Source organism: Zonotrichia albicollis, chromosome 27 (assembly GCF_047830755.1).
Source record: "Zonotrichia albicollis isolate bZonAlb1 chromosome 27, bZonAlb1.hap1, whole genome shotgun sequence".
Taxonomy (NCBI): domain Eukaryota; kingdom Metazoa; phylum Chordata; class Aves; order Passeriformes; family Passerellidae; genus Zonotrichia; species Zonotrichia albicollis.
This window is the reverse complement of record NC_133845.1, coordinates 7,900,935-7,923,662: the sequence shown is the minus strand read 5'-3', so window position 1 is coordinate 7,923,662 and position 22,728 is coordinate 7,900,935. Positions and strand designations below refer to the sequence as shown.

Below are 22,728 nucleotides of genomic sequence, written 5' to 3'. Positions count from 1 at the left end.
ATGGGAGCAAGGGAACAGAAATCTGATCTCACTGAGCATGGTCAAGTCCTACCATTTGCCACTTTCCATATCCCATTAATGAGGAAACAAATCAACCATTGCACCACTTGCACTGAAAGATTACACTGAATTCTTCCTTCATCTCTTTCCTTGGCCACAGGCCATCCACATCACCTTCTCCTTGTTGTCCTTCTGGCAGTTACAGGCCTAGAAATCAATATATAATGCAAAAAATGGACCTGAGGCTTCCAACAAGAAATCACTATGTTCACAGATGCATCACCAGTTCCTCAGTTTGCCTGAATGATGTTTAGTTTGATCACCAACAGGTTTTCCATGTACAGACAGATTTGACCTTGGACAAAACCCCAGTCCCAGGTTAGCAGAGTGTTACAAGAGCCAACTACTAAAAGGGAACAATGAAACTTCAACTCTCAAAGATCCCGACAAACTGCTTCCAAGCTTGGTTTTATTCACCTCTTGCAATTTTACTGGGGCCTCTCAATCTCCATGGTGATCCCAGAAGGGGAGTTTACAGCTCTGGCGATTGTTTGAGTCAGTGGTTCAGCACCCTCCCATTCTTCGTCTCTAATGTCGTATTAAATCATAGGCCAGGAATTAGCATGAGGCTGAGCCCATTTCATTTCTCAGCTACTCCAATTAACTTTATTTTATATCCAGTGCCTTGCTGGGCTGATCCAATGCCAGTACCCATCTGTGCACCAGGAAGGAAGCAGAAGGCTCCTTGCTGATGCTTTCATTCATTTGCATTTTAAATGCAAATTATTTTAGTCATAATTTATCCCTATAAATGCTAGCATTCGGCTTGTCATTGACAAACTGAAAAATAGATAAGGAGAGGTAAAAAAAGCAGCAGGCACTTTATAAATCCTCCTAATTCTGCCAGCAAGGATTAAGCTATGCAGACCTGAGCACCGACTGTTCCACTGGGCCTGGCCAGCACGGATAAATCATCAGGGCAGGGAAATCTCAGGCTAATGTCACTGAACTGTGCGGTGGAGCAAAGAAATCACATTACTTACATATACACAAAGAAAAACAGTGGGAAAGACATTTCTGGGCATTGCTAGACACCAAGTTTTGCTGTTACTGGTGACTGGAGTTAACGCTTGCTGTCTCATGCTGAGCAACCCAGCACATGGGACCCCCACAAAAGCAGACACTGAGGAAATGTTCTGACTTTCTCTTATATCTGAACATCTCCAGTTATGAGAATATAGGGACAGAAACCTCATCTCCATTAATACTGCTTGATACAAAACATCACCAAAAAGCACTTAGGAGAAAAATTAAAACAAAATCTATGTACCAGCATTCAATGCCTGAGCTTAGTATGAACAAATTAACTGCAGCAAACACGAGTGATAAAGACCAGCCTTGTCTTCAAAGTATGGAAGGTCAGGGCAATTTACAGATAAATATTATTTATTTATATATTCAAGTGCACACATGCTCTGATCTATAAATAAATACCATCCATCCCTACATAGAACCTTTCTCCCAGCTACTTGTTATGTTATTAAGGATTAAAAAGTTGGGAATTTCCCATATCTTATCCTACCTCATTCACTGATCTCCTTTACTCATTTTATCAGGTATAGGTTCTTTATTCAGAATATATAAATATATACATATAGCAGGTATATGATCGCCTCTACTCATGCGAAACATGGCAGCATTTATGTCAGTAACACACTGTGAACAACTTCTTTGCAAAATGTAACACCTATCCTGTTGCTATTTTTCAGCTGGTTTATCCACAACAGCTATTTTCCTAGACAGCCAGTATTAATCAACAGCCAATTCATGTAATTGCACTAACAGTAGCCAGTAGTTTAATCAATTACCTAACTGCTTAGAAAACTAAAAATAAAAAACAAACATTAGAAGTTTCAATTTGGGGTAGTTTGACTTTTTAAAACAAATACAATTATCCTGTTAAAAAGTAAGCAATTACATTACTACTAATTGAATTAAGAGAAAGGCTCAGTTCTGGCTAATTCCACATGGTGCAACCTGTAGCAGAATTTTTGGCTGACCTTCCCCACGAGCAGACAATGAAGGTCTGAAGGAAGATGCTGACTCACTCCTGCAGAGTCATTTTGGCACAGATAACTTACAACTTGAGTACAAAGGAGACTGAAGGGTTCAGGCAGGGTCTTTAAAAGACAAAACTGGGAATTAAGAATCATCTCTGAAAAAAGAAGTACCCAAAAAGTTGCAAAGGAAAGTAGAAGACAGTCATTTCATGGTTCTGATAGTTAGCACTAACTTATAATCTTGGGGGAAAATAAAGCAAGGCTGAACCAAATTCAGTGTCCCAGTGCTGCAGATTCTGTAAACAGTCCAGTTATTGCTATTCCTGACAGAAATGAAAATAAGAAACAGTGCAGCCCAGCCAATTGGGCAGCAATAAGGAACAATAGTAAGAACCACAGGCTTTGCTGATGTTTTCAACTTCTGTACTTCCAAGTTCATCCGAGGATTGATCTCTGGTATGCATTCCCTCAGTACATCTGTAATCCTGAAAACACACTGAAAAGCACATTTCCCTGGAAACATGGATGTGCTGAGAAAGAAGACAACGCAGGAGGAGACAGGCTGTGTCCCAGAGAGGTCACAGGGACCCAGAGGGGCAGGAGGCAGGAGCAAGCGTTGAAATTCAGCTGTGAAACAAGGCCAGGAGCTGGAAAAATCTTACCCAAAGTCACTGACAATAGAACTGCCACAAACACCAACACCTGAGCAAGTTTTCTGACACCAATGACAAGAAGACCAAACTAACAATGCTCACTGATCTTTCATAGGATGCTCCTCCTCATGAATCCTGCACAATCTTATTTCCTACCCTAGATACACTCCCTCAATAGCCATTACAGCCCTGACACTGACAGCCCACAGTGTCTTGAAATGTTTGAGACCATTTCCCTGAGATCTTCTCTCAGCTTTCGTAGTTTTTTAGCAGAAATAAATGTGAAACTTTGGACATAAGCATTGTCAAATCACTGGCATGCAGGGAGTGCTCTCTGCTTGCTCTCCACACTCTTTGCCCATGGATTATCTTTGGCAATTGTTGATTTTTCTCACTGTATTGAACACATCAGACATTTTCAGACAAGCTAAATAAACACCAAGACATGCACCTCAATGGGAAGCTCTGCTGCGTCAAAGGGATTACCATAAGAATCTGTGTAACAGAAATTGAAACTCAATTGCAGAAATCCTAAAAGAAGAAAAGATAATTAAAGATAAAAGGCATTGTAATAGGATGAACTCAGTTTTTTTCTCATTATTCAGAAAGTAGGCTACATTTTGTAAGAAAAATCCATGTAGAAGTTTAGTAAAACAGTAATCTAAACAGCTTGCTTAAACTCATGTTAAATTTACATGTTATGTATGTCACAACTATATTCTCTCCACTATAAGAGGCCTGGCTCAAATATAATTCAAAATTTTTTTCTAAGTTCTTACTTTTCTGGAAGTAGAGAGATTTGGTCATTATGAAGAGATTTAGAATTATGAAACATCACCCAATAATCACCCAAAATTCCACCAGCACCCCAATGTTTTCATACAATCCAAGGAGCATCACAAACATGAGCAATAAGCAATGCCAGTGGGAGCTGCTAAAGCATTTGCAGTGACTGCAGATGCAGCATTTTCCTCCCCAAATGACAGGCATGCCTCACCCTGCCTGTTCTGGGTGATGACACAAGCTGAAACAGTAACAGGCACAACTAAAGGGTACCAATATAGTGCAGTGGTGAGGCAGTGACAGCCCTGTGTCACTATATATTGTGTGAATCACGACACAACACGATTGAAGAACCAGCACAGATCCTCTGACTGAAATATCTCCTCTAGTGGAACCTTAGCTCATTCTGAGCTGCTCAAGTAAATTAACCATCCCTTCAGGATAACACAGGTTTGTCTCAGAACACCATTCACATTTACCTTCCTTTTCTCAACACCTTCTGGGACCTGTTGCTGTCACAGACCTACAGCCATCTCTCTTTAGGTTTTACACTTTACATCCAATCCAGAAAATGTCATTAATGACAAAATTTCTCCTCTGCTGCTCCTGATGCCTCAAAAGCATCTTGGTGTCATTGTCTGACAGTTCTTTTTTTTTTTTTTTTTAATCATGCCTAAAACCTCCTTTTGACCTTGGCAACTCTCTCCAACTCCTCCCTCCTGCTCCTGTGGGACGGTGTTTTCTCTGGAGCTGTATTATTAAATCAGCAGCTTCCCCATGAACTGCATTCAGTTCCAGAGGATGGGAAAGCACTGCTCAGAGGGGCAAAGCACCTCATTTGCCTACCCAACAGCAATGTCTTCGTTAGCTCTGCTGCCTCAGCATTAGACACCCTGAGCCGCCACAGCCCCAGGTGTGTCCCCTCACAGCTGCATGCATGATCCCCCCACCAACACTCAAGAGTGAACAGTGCTGTAAGAGAAAACCACTAACAGAAAAGTCACTGCTGCTTTGTGTTTGGTATCCAAGTGTTTTAAACACAAGTTAAACCCAGTGAACTCATCTAGGGCTTCAAAGGTAACCTCTGAAAGTCAGAAAGAAAACCCACAAAAAATTAGAATCAAAAAGAAATGTATTTTCTTGGCAAACTTGCTATTAAAGAATGGCAATTTCTTTCAATGCTATGACTACACAAGCATGTACAGAGACAAAATCTCTGGGGACTTCATCTGCAGCAACCTCTGTGAGGTTCACTAAGGGCATTCTGCTGAAAAATCCAAGCCAGTGGCTGCCAAACACTCATTTTTGCCCCTTCTCTGGGATGAGAAAGGGGCATATTAAAGCAGAGGAAGGGGAAAAGACCACCTCCCTGCTCAGGGAGGAATAAAGGCACTCAGTATCTCAAACGAGAATGCTCTTTACAATAATGGTGCATAAGCCAGCTAATGTGATTTACTCCCCAGTGTAAAAAAGCCTTGCCATAGCCTGAGGTTCCCTGCAGCAATAACAGCAGGGACTATTGGCTAAATCCTCCCGCGGCTGAGCTCACTGACAACTCTGTGTCACCCCAGCCATGGGCAAGGGCACCAAGATTGGTACAAAAGGAGTTTTAGGATTCTGAGCCTTCCTCCAGCTTTTAGTATGAAAATGATTTATGATGCTAAAAAGGAACATCACATTTGCCAGCAAAAAGCTTTACCCACACTTAATTATCCTAGTTTGCCTAGAAGGCAGAGCCAGTGCATTTCCTGAGATCCTTTAGCAGGAACATGCTTTCACTGCTGCAAGAAGGTTTCTAACCTCATTGAGGAGGACTGTTGTCACCTTTTCTGCATTCCCATTCATCACAGGCACATGCTGTTTCAAGGAGCTCTGGTCCTGGTGCATTTTGTGTGAACGGTATCAATCAGGTCACATAAAACTACATTTTTTATGTTTTACTGGAGAGTTAAAAATGGAAATCATACTAGGGCTGGGACAGCAAGAATTATTGATCTCCACAAAGGAAAAACTGGCTTCAATTTATTTTGTCATATAATAAATAGAAGAGCTCAGCCAAACACCAAGTTACTCTTTGCTGCCATTGTACATAATGAATCTATCTCCTTATGGCACATCCATCATCAAAGCAACAATGAGCTGGAAAAGATCTCTTAGACCAAGGCCAGACTGCTCGACATGGCAGTTCCAGCCCTTTTCCTAAAGGGACAGTGCCCAAGCACTGAGGGTGACAGCACAACAGCCTGATGTAACTATTCTCTCAGAACTTATCGGGTAAGTAGCTGAAGATCCACTTCTAACAGAGAACACAGGAGAGAATCCAGCCTGAGCACAGGTTAATATCCTCCTGGGAGCTACCTAGGCTGTGTTCAGATACCTACTCAGAGATGCTCCAAGGACATCTCTCTTGAGTCCTAATTTTTGTATAATAAAGTATTTCTCACACTGTCCTCTCTCTCAGTGGGCAAAGACTCAACTTCATTACTTTCTACATATGCAAATCTCTTCTTTAGTCACCTCTCTTCCCATTTGCTCAACATCTACATAGCCACTCCAGCAACTGATTTCTTCCTCCCACCCTCAGCTTCCCGAATCTCTGGCCATGTTCCTCATGTTCTTGTCTTCCCAATGTTTAATCCTCTGAGGTCCCTGTGATATCATGGTTGTTGAATCACATAGTGCAGTTTTTGGGCTCCAGCTGCTCGAGACAATGACCGTGCCTTCCTAAAGGACTTGGATTATAAATCACAAAGAGAGAAGTCTGATAAAGCAAGGAAATTGAATACATGCATTTAAAGTATAGGACGACACAAAAGGAAGAGAAATGTCTGTATCAGTGTCTTCTACAGTTCTGCCCACACAACCTTCAAGATGGCTCTATTAGGGGTTACTGAAAGAAAATAAACCATTCCCCTCCAGCTTCTTCCTGACAGTTTTTTGTCTTCCATCCCTTCTCCTCCTCCAGTAAACTCTTTCCAAAAGAGCTGTCAGTTGAAGGGGATTCTTTCCTTTCCTACAAGTGGGTGGTGCTTCCTCTCTCCTTCTCCCACCCCCCTGCACCTCTCCTCAAAATTTAAATCACCTGTCCAAAAATTCAAAAAAATAAACCTACTTTGTTTCTGCACATAAAAACACATACAAGATAGCTCCTTCAGAATAGCTGCTGCTCTGCACTACCCCAAAGAACCAATGGACTATCTGCACCTTCAAACAGGTGGGCACTGACATATAGAGCCATTTCAGGGCTACAATACAACAACTGCACGTTTGACTAGCAGGAGATAAAGGTGACAAACAGACCCAATCTCATGGTCAGGTCCAAACAAAATTCAGCATACAAAACCAACCCACTTAATCAGATACACTTCGAAATCCATTAATCCATTAGAATTCAGTGTACATAGCTGCCAGCAGTGCAGGTGGCCAGGAACACACTGGGAACAGCTGCTCACTACAGAGCAATTTACCCCAGGAGAGCTCATCCAAGGATTTTCTGCAAAGGATAGGATTAAGGGTGCCAGAAGAGAACAGACAATACCACAGACCCATTTCTCTCTAAAATCAAATTGTCAATTATTCTATCAGATAACAATAATAACAACTACTCCGATATTTTATCTTATAAAAAAATATAATAAAGCTGTCTCTTTTTGCACAAGAGAAGCATCCATGAAGCAAAAATGTCAAAAGCCATCACAATTTCAGAGAGAAGTTTTCCATTTAAGGACAGACTAGAGCAATACACACTCCTGTATTAGTTTTCCTAGAAATGAAGGCATTAGAAGGCTCAACACTGCCAATTATTTTATTGTATCCACAAAAGATGCAAAGAATCCTCTTGTAAAATCAGTTGGTGATTCATTAGCATCTCATCTTCTAACTGAACTATAAGAAAGAAAAAACTAAATTATTAAAAATCTGACAGAAGAAAGCAAAAGTTCAGTATAGTCTCTATTCCCACTGAAACTCACAGGGAAACATTGATAGGTATTTCACACACCCAGCTTTGCACTCTGATCATTCTTTAAAGGCCTGTAAGAACCGTAAATATATAACCATATAGTGATACACTAGATAGGATGCTGAGGTACAAAAAAGTGCATCACAAATACAGACCCTTCATTTCACTGTCAGGACTTTGACTACTGTCAGTAGCCTAAGGCAAATTTAAATTGCAATTTAGGGATCCTGTAAGAGCACTCCTCAGGCTCTGCAATGTCCAGCTGAGAGCTAAAAGGTGACCACACATAGCTCTTGTACAGGGAAATAACCCTAAAAAATGTGAATTATCCCTTTAGGATGAGTAATTCTGACACGCACAGCATCAGGACCTCATTCTTCCATTCCAACTCAACTATTTAACAAATTCACATAAACTCACTTTTAATGAGCTGGGGCACAGGAGGGGAAACAGGACAACTCAACACCAACACCCACAAAACAAGAGAGCCACCAGATCAAGTATCCACTTGCTACAACCATACCAAGACCACAGGAACCAGGTTTTTGGCACAAGACCACTGTCAGGAGACCCGTGACCCCACAGCTTCCACCTGCCTCAACTGCTGCTACTCGCACCAGGGCCTTCGTGAATGGAACTCCCTCAGGGCAGCGGGGAAGGGCCTAACTTCCCTCAACACCAAGCCTCAGGGCCACCCAGCCAGGAGCCTTGGCCTGTTGGGGCCACACAGATGCCCAACAGGCCCGCTGGGGCAAGAGACCCTCATGAGGGTGGAACGGGCAGAACGCAGCGCACCACGGCCCCTCACAGGGTCCACTGGGGGTCCTGCACCCACACCCCCGATAGAGTCGCCACGGCCACCAACAGCCAATCCGAAGACGGGGTGAGTCGCCCCCTCCCCTAACTAGGCCAATAGGAGGCAGGGGCGCGAGGCATGTGGCCAATCGGCAGGCGTGAGTGACCTCCCTCCCTCACACCGCCGGCTTCCCGCCGCCGCGCCCCCCCATCCGCCCCTGCCTAAGGGCAGCGGCGCCATCGGACCCTCGTGAGAGCGCCCGGCGGCCAGGCGGCCCCAACCATTGAACGCCGAGGAGGGACACGGGCGGGCGGCCAGGGCGGTCGCTGAGTGGACGGGACGGGCCGGGCCAGGGCCGGGCCCGTCGCCGAGGGAGGGGGAGCTGGACAGAGCGCGGTGCGAGCGGCCCAGAATTATGGCGAGAGATGAAAGACCCCCCCCACAATGCTGGGGAGGCAAAACATGGCTCCGGCACCCCCCCCACACCCCCCCACCGCTCAGGTGCCGAGGTCTGGACCGTACCACGTAGGGAGGGGGGAACAAGGGTGGGGGCACCCCCTTCTTCCCGTGTCCGGGGCGGGTGGGGGATCCCGACTAGGGTGGGGGGAAAGCGGACTGTACCTCTCCCGCGGGGTGTGGGGGGAAGGGAATGAGTACGCCCTACTTCCTCTTCCCCCCCCCCACTGGCGGGAGCGAACGGTTTATCCCGGCCCCGCACCGCCAGCTCTGGGCGCCATCTTGGGTGCGACTAAAACAACAAGTCTAAAACCCCCGGCGGGTCCCCGCGGCGTCCCCGGGCCGCGCTGCCCTCCCGGACCGTCCCATCGCGTTACCTGAGGGGGTCCCGTGCGGGCGCCGCGCCCCGGCCGCTGCCGCCGGCCCTGCAGCGGCCCCGAACCCCCCCACCTGTCCTCACCTCACAATGGTAGCTGCAGAGCGGGGGGGGGGAGGGGCGGGTGGCCGCCCGGGCCTCATTACCATAATCTGCCTGGCAACAAGCCGCGCCGTCGCGCGCTGATTGGCTGAAACTCCTCCGCCAGCCACGGTAGGGCACAGAATTCCCCAAGGAAAGGCTTGGAGCGCCCAGGTCAGGGGGCTGAGGCGCCGGGCGGGGGGGGGGGGGGGGGGGGGGGGCTGGGACGACGACGCACACCCCGATCCGTAGGGGGTGGCGGGGGGGGGGGGGGGGGGGGGGTCCTCTGCCCAGGTTTTCACTCTCACCTTCGGCTGCTGGCCGCCAATCAGAGCCCCTCTCTCATCCCCGCCAGGGGTATCTTCGCCAATCAGAGCGCGCTTTTCATCGCGGCGCTCCGCCCCCGCACTGGGGGTGTGGGCGCCGCCAGCAGGGCCCCCTGCTGTGGGGTGGCGCGGGGCACCGGGCGCCCCCTGGTGGCGGGAAGGGGCAGAACGGCGACACCTCCGACGTCCCTCACGCCGAATGTTCCCGGGCAGGTCGGGCCGGGCCCATTCCCCGCTCCCTTCTGGATAAGGAGGTGACTCCCAAACTTCTCGTGAAATCCCATCCGCAATGCTCTGCAGCCCCTTGGAGCATAATTACCTAAAATTGTGTCAAAACCAGTGGATTCCACTAGAATTTTACTTAAAGCTGAAACGTGAGCTATTAATATCTGTTGAAGGTCAACCCATGAGAAAATGCCCACTAAAGGGCTCCTCCTGCTTAAAACGTCCCTAAATAGTGCTGTAAAATTTTTCTTCATGGTACATGTGTCTGAGTCCTAAATGTCTGCTCAAAGAAGGATAATACTGTTGTTCAAAAATGTAACTTAATTGGTCATTCCAGTGTGGTTACTGCCATATTTGTGTTTAGTATTTATCTATTTGTATTATGGTGGCACGGAAAAGCATCCCTTTCTTATCACTCACTTGCCATTAGCACACACTCAGGTAGCTCTTTAACCAAGTAGCTCAGTAGATATTTAAGCCAGACAATCCCTGTGTTTAGGACCTTTTAGTTTTATTCTAAATGGCTTCATGGACTGTGTGGGACCACTGTGAAACCACTGCTCACTGCAGTGTGGGCAGCTACCGATCCCTCAATGGGCCATCTGTCCAGGAGGACAGATAGGGGAAATTTGGGTTAAATATTAATCATTACTTTTACAGAACTGGTTTTGCTCAGTCTCTGTGCTGGGAGACCAATGAGAGGGTCAGATCTTGGTGCCATTAAATGTAACTCTCCATTAGGTCTGTCTTTTTAAAGCCTGGACTAGTCTTTTAAATTAAGAGCTGCTGTTGTAAATTGAAATCATCCCCTGTTGTACTGACCCCCTTCCATGAGCAATCAAAATTTCAAAAACAGCCCACAGAGATACAAGTTTTCTAAATTGTGTTGATGAACTTGATATTAAAATGTTAGATATGGGTTTTACACCTCAAGTCAGTAGAATTAGCTTACTTTAGAAGTTTGTTCATTTTTTTCCCCCTAACTGTACTTCTTTACATCTCTGGGCAGTTATCTTAATTTAAATTGTGGGAGTCATGGAGCCAGTTTATTTCTTTGTCCCATAGAACCAGCTTCAATTTCATTATACTGTACTGAAACTTCAGGACAGCAAGGAAACACATAAAAGCAATCAAAACTGCTTTATTTCTTATAAATTTTAAAACCTGCATGTGTCACTTTTTTTGAAAAAAATCAAAGTGTATTTTTATTTAAGTTTTCCAATAGTCTCCCTAACATTTTTAAAGACTTGGTAGCTGTACCACAAGAGATGTAGCCCCATGGTGGAATACAGAACAGTGCCCTTTCCTGAAACAGGGCTCACATTGAAAGTTGTTCCACAGGTTATTTGTTTTTCCCTTTGGAGTCAAATTAATGCAAGTTTGCTGTGGATGCACCAAAGCTGCCAGATGCTGGTGTGATTCATACCCTGCAGTATCCGGCATCTGATGTAATGCCTATTGTAATTCCCACATTTGATGTGTTGTTTCTGATGCTCCAGCACAGGCTTTGTTTCCTCCACAGCCTTGTGCTGGCAGAGAGAGAGGCCTTCACATGAGGTTAATTTATTTATTTCTAATCTGCATAGTTCAAGGGCATGATATGAAATACCCCTCTTCACCTCCAGTCTGGAAGGTGCTGGAACCCTCCTGAAAATCCTGCTCAGCTCCCAGGCCATCAGATCCAAGTCCCAATGCCTGCATCATCTCATTTGGATGCTGCTGCTGCAGCAATTTCTCTCATCTGACAGAAACCAGTTCTGTCTCTTCCCTCTGGTGACTCCAGCATTCATTTCTCCACTAGTTCCTAGATGGAAGCAAGTGTACTGCCTGACTTCTCCCCCCTTTTCAGATTCCAGGTGGAAAAGCACACTGGAACTCCACCCCATTTAATTTACTCATGAATATCTTTCTGCCCTCTTTTCCTTGGATCTCCTCACCCCTTCTTTTCACCTAGAAAAGCCACTCCTAAGTCTCTGCCATAAAAAGAAGCCTCCCATCCCTGGACCCTACTCCCTAAAGCTGCTCCCCAAGCCTCTCTCAGACCCCTAGACAGGTTTCCTGTTTTTTTCCCATCCATATGGATATTTCAGGTTTTGTTTGGGTTATTGGATTTTTCTCCACGACATAATCCCATTTTGAGCAACATATAGATTAAATATGACAAAGAAAAATGCTCAAGTGCTCCAAACTCATTTGAGTTATAGAAGCAGCCACTGCCTTCCTGGTCCTGGTGACCTCCCCGTTTCATTCTGTGCATGACAAGTAGGTACTTAGGTCTAGATTCCTAAATTAAACTGCACATGGAATTGGGCTATGCTTTGTGGCACCCACTTCCCACCCTCATGTAAGTCAGCAGCTGGCTGTGATTTAAAACTCCAGTTGAGAAGATGGAAGAACTTTAGCCCTGTCCCTGTGTCTGTTACAACCAGCTAAATTATAATGCAACTGAAATGTAATTACTTTTCCATCCTGCACAGAGAATACAAAACATGAATTCACTAGTTTAGAGTAAGCCACAATAAATTTAATTAAAATGGCCTCATGTAAAACACATACAAGTACAATAAAGTTATTTTATTTTGGTTCTCAGGATCACTCCTCTCCCAAAAAATTTGTCTGTTTTTTAAACATGCTGAATTAATCCCTTTAACTGCAAGAAAAAAAATGACTAAAACAAGTTTGAGGGTGTTGTAATAGTACCTACACCAACTCAAAAATTTAAATTTTATATTAAATGAACAACATACCATTAGCTGAAGCGTTCACCTCATGCATTCACTATTGGTTCTCTTTTTGCCTGATTTGTACTCAACCAAGTGGCATTTCTCTTCCAATTGTTAATAATAAAGAGGCACAAAAATAAGTCAGGAAACAACTTGCATCATCACCCCGCCCCCAATCTCCCTGATTTTCACTGGTCATTTGGTAAAAGATACAGCAAGTTTTAGGAAAAGGCAGCTTTTCAGTTCATGAAAATCTTTTTAGCAAAGCTCTGCTGGGGTGTTGGGATAGGAAAAGTAAGTCCTGATGCCACAATGCCTGCAGAGAAAATATTTTGCCCCTCACACACCAACATCTCCCTGACTCCATTAGAACAATATTTATAAAGGCAGCTGCTGCTCCTGATGATGCCTTGACATCCCATGGTTTTAAGGAGACAAATCAACTGGGAGCTTGGCATATCATAGCTTTTGCTGCAAACTGTCTCTTTGCAAGATTCTGCAGGGTTAGAAAGGGATTTTTCCTTCTTGTGCTCAGCTGCTCCTGTGGAGGCCCAGCCTATGTCGTGGTTCTAGTCAGCCCAGTTTAGGCAAGTGCAGTAACTCCAGTGCAACCCAGTTCTTCTCTGCATTGCCAGAGATTCATTCTTGGAGCATTTCCCAGAAATCTGTGCTGGACAGATGTAGTTCACTTTCAAATCCAGGTCAGCTCCTTCTTTAGCTGGGATTACTGTTCATTTAGTGCACACATTTCTTCTCTGAGAAGGATCTTGGCTCCCATGATCCTGACAGCCGTAACTGCCAGCACCCACCCCTACCAGCTGATTTCCCACTGGAGTTGAGATGTCTCCATGACCCAGCCCTGGCTGTGTAGAAGCATTGTCATTAGTAGGAAATAATTTGTGCATCAACTGCAAAGTAAACACAGAGGATGTTTGGGTTTCCTTTCCATTAATCAGGCCAGAATGACTCTCCATGCTTTTTGATGTTTCTGAGTTCACTAGAAATCTAAATAAAGGTTTAATAGTCTCTATTAAAATTATTACTCTATTTAAAATTATAAAATAATTATTGAAATGATAGCGCATTATACAAGATTTCTAATTTTTCCAGAAGATTTGTCTCCAGCACTGGGAAAGGATTTGATCCAGCCTTTGACAACCTTTTTCAAAATGTGGCAATGACAGTCAGCCTTCTTCCACCTCTGTCAGGAAAGAAGGGATCTTCAGAGATCTTCCTCCTGCTCCTGCATACATTTGGTAGATTAATAAAAGGGGCAACATAAAAACACATTCAGTGATAACTTATGGTAGACGTTTAGACAACAGCCACATTTTCTTTTTAAAAATTGTATTTTGAGATTTAATTTAGTACATGTACTAACTCTAGACTCTTGTTTATCTTGGCTTTTTATAGAAGAGCTAAAAGTAAGTCTCCTAGCTGGGAAAACTCTGTATCCTTTTTCAGGATGTAAAAAGATAAAAATATTTTTCTGTCAGATGGTCAGTCCTTCTCCTTCTGCAGGAGTTAGAAATTAGAAGTCTGACCTTCTGATGGATGTAGGAGCTGGCAGAGAGTTTCCAAGCTACCAAATCCTCTCTGTCACAGACACCTCAGTATATAACTTGAGCAGGCTTTCCCTGATGAGAAACTGAGATGTTTATTCTTGCAGTTTTGAACAAGAAACTAAAAACATCACTGAAGACAAGTTGATTCTTTTTTCTAAAGTCTACTTCTACTTATTTCATGCCTTTTAAGTAGGGTCTTTATCCTTACCCGCAGTGTTTACTCTCCTGATGTGTTTATAGACAGCAATCACATCCTCACTGAGGTTTGTTTTGTCAGACTACACAAACCATGCTCCTTTTGTTTCCTGCTGTCTAGCACATTCCTCATTCCCAGCTGTCTACCCAGCCCTGCTGCTCTAGTGGGGCAACAGGGCTTTTACAGAGAAGATTTCATTACAGGTGATGCAGTTTTAGAAAGTGATTGATTTTTAAGGGCAAAAAACATCCCCTGGGATAGCCCCAGCTCTTATCTAAATGTCTGGATGTCCAAGCTTGTGGAAATACTCACCAGTTCCCATTCCATCCTTCAGCACCTATAGAAGATAACTAAGATTCATCTAGAGATGACATCTAGAGACCATTCAAAAATACAGATCAGCAGGCAAGTTCAAGAGGACAAGGCAGACCTGAGTCCAAAATTAGAATCAAATTTGCACGTCATGATGGAGGCTGGTAATGAAACTAGGACAAAATCCATTAGTAACTTACCTAATCTACAGCACTAGCACAGATTCAAGATCCATAGCCAGTTACAGTTGATACTAAGCTAAAACCCAAGACTCCTCTAGAATTACTCAGACAAGAAGCAATGGCCCTAAACTTGGCTTAAGTAGGACTCCTGGGCTTGGGGATGGGGGAATAGTCCCAGGTGAAGCTGTTTGGGATCAGGAGGATTTATGAGTTGCCTCTGAAGTCTAACTTAGTGGTATACTGCTGCTCAGGTGCTAAAGGTAGATCTTAGGCCTGATTTAGCCATGGGTTCTTAGAGAAGTCGGTTTGGCTTTTTTTTTTCATAAAGGTATAAATCGAGTCAGTCTTAAATCTAATATTTGTATTATTACCCTATTTGTTAACAGCTTATAGGACTGGCACACAAAAAAGGAAAATACAGTTGTGGTTGGCTTTTTTTTCCTTAATTTCAAGCCTTTACTTACTATGGTCTTAAGTTATTCTTTAATTTTTTATCATAACATTTTAAAAATTAGATCTTTGGAAAGAAAAACACTGCTGACATTTTCTTACAGCATTCTGAGATTTTAAGAAACCCCCCTTATGGCCTGTGGGTGGGGTTGTGTTGTCTGTCACCACTTGGGGATTGGGGTTTCCTGTGTGAGTTCTGACCCTGCAGCAGGTGCTGTCTGAGCAGACCCTAGGACTGCTGTCATTTTGGACTACATTCAAAGTATTTTTGCAGTGGGGTTCTTTGCAGTCAGATGTGTCCTTCAAGAGGGTAGTTGTCTGGGTAGAAGAGAAATGTTTGTTTAGTGAGTGATCAGTTCAAAAGGAGGGAATGTTTTCCAACTTAACTGAGTTGGAAGTTAAGTATATTCCACCCACACTGTAGACAGGTACATGAATAGCTTTGAAAACACCTGGGTTAGGAAAACAGGAGGAATCAAATGGAGCAAGTGCCAGGATTTTTCAGGGAGTTAAGGCTGCCTTATCTCTGAAGATGATAAAAACCAAATTGTATCATTCCAGACAGCCATTAAGATTGAAGCTGGGGCCTCTGCCTCGGTGCAGATGGCTACAAAAAGGAAACTTCTGTAGTCACACAGATAGGAAAAACAAAAGATTGTGCTGTTCAGGGGGAAAGCACAGAGCTGCCCAGAGCGGGGAATGCTGGCAGGGCTTCTGCTGTGCTTCAGTCAAACAACACTGGAGGAAGGATGCAGATACTGTAGTCTGGGAAGAAATAACAAATTTGCTTCCCCAAAATCTTTTAGTGAATAGAACATAACCTTTTGAACTAGTCTTTTTTCAGGAAATAATCCTCATTGTCAAAGTTCTGGTGATGTTATCCAGGTGCACCTAAATGTGATGTACTCCAGGTGTGCCCAGGCACCTGGCAAGCCTGACCCAAAACAAAGGTGCTTTTTTTCTAAGCAGCGGATTTACATGGTTAAGTTAGGACAGGACTTTGCATTTCTCTGTTATTATGGAATTGTTAAACTGTTGCTTTGAATTCCTGTAACTGCAGCCTGCACATAGTGGAAAAATTCCAGATTTGCTTGCCTGAACATGAGCCTGCATTTCACAATAAAAGATTTGCTGCAGTTCCAGCTGACAGTGCTAGTGTGTCCTGCATCATGTTGGGTTTGCTCTGCCTGCTCTGCCTTCATTTTGCAGGGATCCCCCTGGAGACTTGTTTCCAGAGTTTTGCTGTTAGAATAGAACTGGTATTTCCCAGGGCTCTTTAATCTGTTTGCTTGGGAAGACTGTCTCTAAAGCCAGTATACCCCACTGGGAGCTCAGGTAGGATCTGGACTCTTCAAGTTTATCAAAAGAGCCCAGACATTGAGCCCTGATTTCCAAAATGTGCTTAGTGAATTTGCCTGAATAGTAGAGCATGGTAATAGCAATGGCACTTCTCAAAGCAAATGTCGAGTATTTTTAATCAAGAAGCTTGGCAGCTGCAGGCCCAGTCCCTCAGAAGCTGATTTTTACACTGAAATGTCGTTGCCACTGTGGTAAGATTATCTTGAAAGTTATTCTTATAATTGCTGAGGTATTCAGGAAGGCAAAGAACAGGAACAGGCCTAAGATGACAAGGTCATTTTTCACTACTTGGATCAGCTTAATATGAGCTGAATTATTCTCTCTGGCAAGTTCTGTTTCACCCAAGAACACCCTAAAAGTTGAATGAGCTGCTTCACATCCTAGTGGTTCTCCTTAACCTCAAAATGTTGTAAATGCACAGAGAAGAGAAGCTGTGGCTGCCCCATCCCTGGAAGTGTTTATGGCCATGTTGGATGCTCCTTGTTGGAGCAACCTGGTCTAGTGGAAAGTCTCCCCCGCCCATGGAAGGGGTGGAATGAGATGGGCTTTGAGGTCCCTTCCCATCCAAACCATTCTGGGATTCTGTGATTTCCTGTATTCATCTTTGCACTGAATTCCACATCCTGGCTCCCCTTTTCTGCTCTTTCCTCATTAATTCCCTGCAGAACTTTTAGGAACTGTGCTGGTGATGCCTGTTTCTCTTTTTTTTCCCATCACTTACCTAGTTTTAGTTTTACCTGCTCACTTTCTCTTTCAGTGTAGAAAAAAGTATTTTAAAATCCTATTTAATTTAGTATAGAGCAACTGTAACACAGCAAAACCCCACAGAAGGTGTAACGAAGACTAAATGTCAATTCAATATTTCTGTGACACCTGCTGGGAATTTATCTCCTTTCAAAGCTTTTCTCCAGGTTTTATTTCACAGCTGACATGTTGGTTGATAACAGAAGTATGAAATAAAAAGGAATGAAAGAGCCCTCTGCTGTACAGAATGCTGACTTCTCTTGGCATGGAACACTCAATAGTGAATCATGCAATTGTTAAAAAGCTATTGACAAACATTGGAGTTGAAAGTGGCACAAAGACATCATGTGAAATATTTTTCCTTCCCTGACTTTAAAGAAACATCTTCCCAACAAAGACAACAACTTACCTAGCCATAAACTCATTTGAATCTTATTTTTCTTTGCTGTACTTCTTGGATTCTCCTTTGGTAAGAGATTTCCTGCCCCGTTCCAGATGCTGTTTCTATTCACAATGAAGTAACAGTCCTCTGTGAGTGATATCATAGTACCATACCACAGCCCTTATTGTGACTTCTCAAATTTACCACACCGAAATATGTTCGTTGTTGACTGTTTGGGGACTTTCAGACCTAGGGTTTGACTGAAGTCAGTCTAACAAAAACAAAAACAAAAACAAAAACAAAAAAAAAGAGAACAGAGCCTGGAGAAATTGGACAGTTTGCAATATGCAAGAAAAACATGGAAACAAAAAGAAGGGCAAAACCAAAATGTTTGACTATTTGATACGGTCTTGTACAGAAAGAGGGAAAGCTTGAAATAAGGCTTGTGTAAGTCATTGTTGGTTTTTAGGTGATACAAATATTTAATTACTGACCTTGCCAAGAGATCTACCCATGTGCTTTTTCTAGATGATGCAGCTGATGCTGGATCAGTACATGGTGTTGGCCAGGGGAACACCTGGCTTGGGGGCTGCTCCCCTTTTACCACCCCACATGTGCTTCCTGGCCACAGCTCTGCGCCCATGTGCCAAAGGAAGTGTATCCAAATACAAATAATTTCTAGATAATCACCCTGACCCCAGGTTTACACCTTTCTAAACAGAGACAAGGAGCTTTGCAGTTGCCTGCTATGATCTGTATTTTTTATCTCATGCTGATGCAGTTCCATCCTTTGCTGGGATAAGGTTTATGAAAACTGGTGGATGAGGTTTTGCCAGTGTCTGTGTGCATAGAAGTGATTCTTTTGAAGGGTTATGTACAGATATATGTTCCAGAAGACAGAACAAATAGAAGGAATCTGGTTGAGTTACTTGAGTTCTGATCATGCAAGGATTGGAGTACTCTGAATTTTAACTACAGATTACAGTACTTGCATCACCAAGTCCCTGTAAGGTTGCAGAGGTGTATCTGTGTGTTTATATGTGTTTAAGCATAAATTGATCTAAAGACATAATTATATATGCTTATTTTCTCCCCCGTTAGAAGTAAAATGGTAGCTGTGAGAAAGAAAGGGAGATGGAAGACTTTTGCAATTGGTTAGCAAACATTGATTTAACATCTTTGCTAAGCAGCTTTTTTTAAAATTGCTTTTTAGCCTTCTCAGTTGACAAAGAACTGGCAAATGGGCCTGTCATTTAGCTGTATTTTCAGTAAGTATGGAAAAGGTCTTGTTAGACATCTTAAGAGAAATGAGGGTGTTATTTATCATACCCAGCAAAATATTGATGTGTTTAAATATGCTGATCTATAAGATTTTAGAAAATAGAAAACATGGTCAAATTTTGTCCTTATTGTTGTCCACTGAGACTGTACCAAGTAGTACACTGAGGAAGAATTTAGCCAAAAGGAGTTTTGAGGGAAACTATTAAAATACAGGTAAATTAAGATGTCTGCTGACCCTAAGAATCTGCATTCATGTGGCAAAGGATTCATTTTCACACTGCAATGCTTTCTGATACATATTTTTGTATCATCATTTCCCATTTTAAATTAAGCTCTTAAATCCCAAAGGGGAATTAACTACCATCCATTTGCATTTTAAAGTGAAAACTCAAACCTCAATAGAGTGCTCTACTTAAGACTCCTTTTCTATAACTTAGCCAATGAGCTACATTTTGGTGGAGACCTTGGGGAGTCAACCAAGTGACTGGGACAAGGCAGGACGCCTAGAGTTAGAGGAAGCCTAGTAATTTGCTTCCAAAAACACGGAATACTCTGATATCAGTGTGAAGCTCTCCTTCAAATGGTGGTTTTCATTATTGTGGGGCAAAATGTCTTTTAATTTTGGGGGAGAAAAGAGATCTTCGAGCCTTGGCAAGCTTTGAGTGGCAAAAGACACAGGCTGTTCTCTCTCCTATGAGGGAAAATCATGGTAAAATAAAAGGAGCAAGTTCAAATTCAGCCTTTTGCAAGATATGGGAAAAGACTATTGGAAAGTTGCAGAGCAGAGACTTAGTTAAACATCTCTCAGGAGCTGACTCAGCTTCTGTGAAAATGTGATTCAGAAAGAGCCTGTTCTCCCCCTCAGGCCATGGGTTTGGGGTGGAAGTTGTAGGCGGCCCCCTCCTTCCCTTGGAGACACTGGGATTCAGCTTCTACTTACATGTCCTAGTTCTTTTCAGCTGTGTCCTGCCCTTTGCCTTTATTCAACTGACACTGACTTCAAATACATGTATTTCTGTATTTCTTATCACCAAGAGAACCTATGTTCAAACTTCTTGCTGCTTTAGGAGTTTAAAACCTGCCAAAGCACTGCTGCATTTCACTTCCTGTGGCCCTCCAAAGAACTCTGTTTCAAAGGTTATAAAAACCCCGGAGCACAATATGAAGCCTCTCTCTTGAATGAGTTTGTAAGTCAATAGTGCTGTAGAGCCCTGGGTGTATTTGGAGCATTGAAATAAAGAACTTGTAGAGCAAGGTCTGCAAATATGAATTCCTGTGACTGGGAATTCCTGTATCCCACTGATTTTCCTCTGACTATCAGTGGAAGACCAGGCTGCTGCTCAGAAAAGACCCTACAGCTCCTTCCCAATGTCGGGTCTGGTGATAGTGCTGGAGGCAAAGCTGCAGGTCCTGTGTCTCCAGGTGTGCATTTCGAGCACCGAAAGTCAATATTCATGTGTTGAAATAAGAAGGATGACTCGGTGTTTGAGAACTGTGAGGCCCCAATGATTGTAACAGGAAATGGCTTAATATTTGTTTAAATAGAATGATTCAAACTGCAGCCTTCTGTGCTGATACCAAATTAAAGTAAGGAGGGGATTTTTGAAGTTATTCTGCTTTTAAGTGCAAAAGGGAAAAAAAAGCACTTAAAGGTACCATGCAGCTGATGGAAAACTACAGTTCCCAGTAATTTGTATTATCAGACATGATGTGTCTTCTAGACATTTTAAATTCCTTATTGCCTGTTCCTTTGTCATAACTTCCTCATACACCCTGTTCTTGCAAACTGAGTAACTGCTCAAACAAGTGATTGGTGGTGAAATAAAAGGTGACTTTGGTGTGCCGTGAAACAGCTTGTTAGCACAGGCAATTTCATGATGCCTGATGGAACAGATGCTGAATCAGACCTGATTGCAGAGGGAGGAATCAATTTTTTGCTGTTGAATTACACTTATCTTCAAAGATGTAAATGATTCCACATTTATTCAGCAGGACAAGTCCTGAGGTTTTTATATTCCATGTTGTTCATTGCTGTGCCATTTGTTACGATGATTTGGCTTTTAATTTACCAATGAATACTGAATGAAGAATTAAATAATGAATCAGATGTCTTCTGTTACTTGCCAGGAACACAAGCCATTTTTATTTTCAATTTCAGGTTTCTTTTACAGTATAGGACAAAAATAAATTATAAGTGAAAAGAAGTTAAAATTATTCTTCTCAAGCAAGTCTCCTGTATCAATGCTTAATCCTTCCATTATGTCTGATGTCATTAATCATTCTACTGTAATATTTGACACAATCATTTGTGGGACAAATGAGGATCTAATATAAAAGCTGCAATAATACTGACTTATGTGGAACTGCAGCTAATTATAACATATTTGAATTTTCATCTTTCATTAAAGACCTCTGTAAAATGAACAACCTTTCACACTGCTGAAATGACTGATACAGGAAAGCTGAGGAGGGGTGAGGGAAGAAACATCCAAGGACAACAGGAGAAATCTCAGCACCGTAATGATAAACAACTCATCAGTTGTTGATGGATTCTTTTTAATTGTGGGCTTTTTCTCTTTCAGACGTCTTCTCTACCACAGCTGTGGGACTCAGCTTATTTAGGTTGGAATGGTTTGTTTGTCTTGATTCATGAACAACTGACTGCCATCTTCAGAGGTTAAACATCGCTTCAGTCTTCACGGAAGACTGAAAGAAGAGATAAAGGAGACTGGATGCCATTGCAGGAAGATACGTCTCACCGAGCAAGAGGATGAGAGTTCACTAAAGATTTTCTGCAAAGCAGCCTCTCCTTCCTCTCTCCCCACCATGTCTTCTCTGTGCCTTTACTTGTAGACCTCTAGAACCTCAATCTTTGAGTTCTCTCTTGAAGTGTCACATTCAATGTTTGTGTTCAGTTCCTTGGAGAAGCATCAGGTGTTGCTGCCAGTGCTCAAAGCCTCGGATCCATCTGTAGAGAGAAAATGAGCAGCATAAATTCCCAGTTTGTGTATTAGCTAAAAAGGTAGCTAGTCTCTGCTATTTCTGTATGTGGGATCCTCAGTCTGAATGTGGGCTCATTACTCTATTGAATTATATATCAGAAGTAATTTCTTTTCCTGGGAAGTGAATCCTACATACATGCAAATCTATTCCAAAATGAATTCCTCCCGTCTCTCAGATGTTGCTTTTGCCTTGGCTAGTCTTCAGAAAAACAAATTGTCCAATTAAATTCACCAATGGTTTTGCCCCCCATTTAGAAATGAGAGGAGGTCATAGATTTAGCACATTTTCTGGATGCTGAGATTCATATGCAGAATGTTGAAGGAGCAGCAGCTTTCCTTAGCAGCCACTCTCTTATGCTGCCCTTAAGCATCCTGGATTGATGCATTTTTCATTTTGCAATGCAACTGAACCTTTCTGTGCTGGTGCTTCAGCAAAGCTGTAATATCTCCAAACCTAAAAAAAGGTTAGGTTAATTTCAGTTACAGGAGTACTAATGCCAGGCTTGTTTCCTTAACAGTCTGTTACATGCAATAGGCAAGGACTGTGCTGTTTGAGGTGAATACAGCACAAACTCCTGTGCAGATCTGCCCACTTCAGACATGTCAGTGGAAGCCAGATGAATGACACTGTTTCAGGCATGGACCAGAGCAGTGGGAAAAAGGCTAGCAAGAGTTAAGGATTTATTGGAATAATGAAAAGTAGATTTTCTCCCTTCCCTGCCAATCCCTTTTAAAGAAGTCTCTGAGCAGAAACAAAGGCTTACTGTCCACCACCATTTACTATGTCACTTCTTTTCACAGATTTCTGTGCTGTT

General features: G+C 42.9%; 1 protein-coding gene across 11 annotated transcripts in view; it reads right to left on the bottom strand.

Annotated features, from left to right (window-relative positions):
* The window catches only part of PRDM10 (PR/SET domain 10), a 47,606-nt gene extending 37,982 nt beyond the window's left edge, over window positions 1-9,624 (bottom strand). For 3 of the 11 annotated variants that reach the window (XM_074559410.1, XM_074559420.1, XM_074559419.1), the window contains exon 1: window positions 9,087-9,225. The gene's annotated coding sequence lies outside the window, so the exon portion shown is untranslated. Of the gene's footprint in view, window positions 1-477; window positions 3,122-3,164; window positions 8,741-8,775; window positions 9,022-9,086; window positions 9,360-9,474 lie in introns of those variants that run through there. The other 8 variants (XM_074559414.1, XM_074559415.1, XM_074559417.1 and 5 more) reach the window with 8 other exon arrangements.
* Window positions 9,625-22,728: the final 13,104 nt, after the last annotated feature.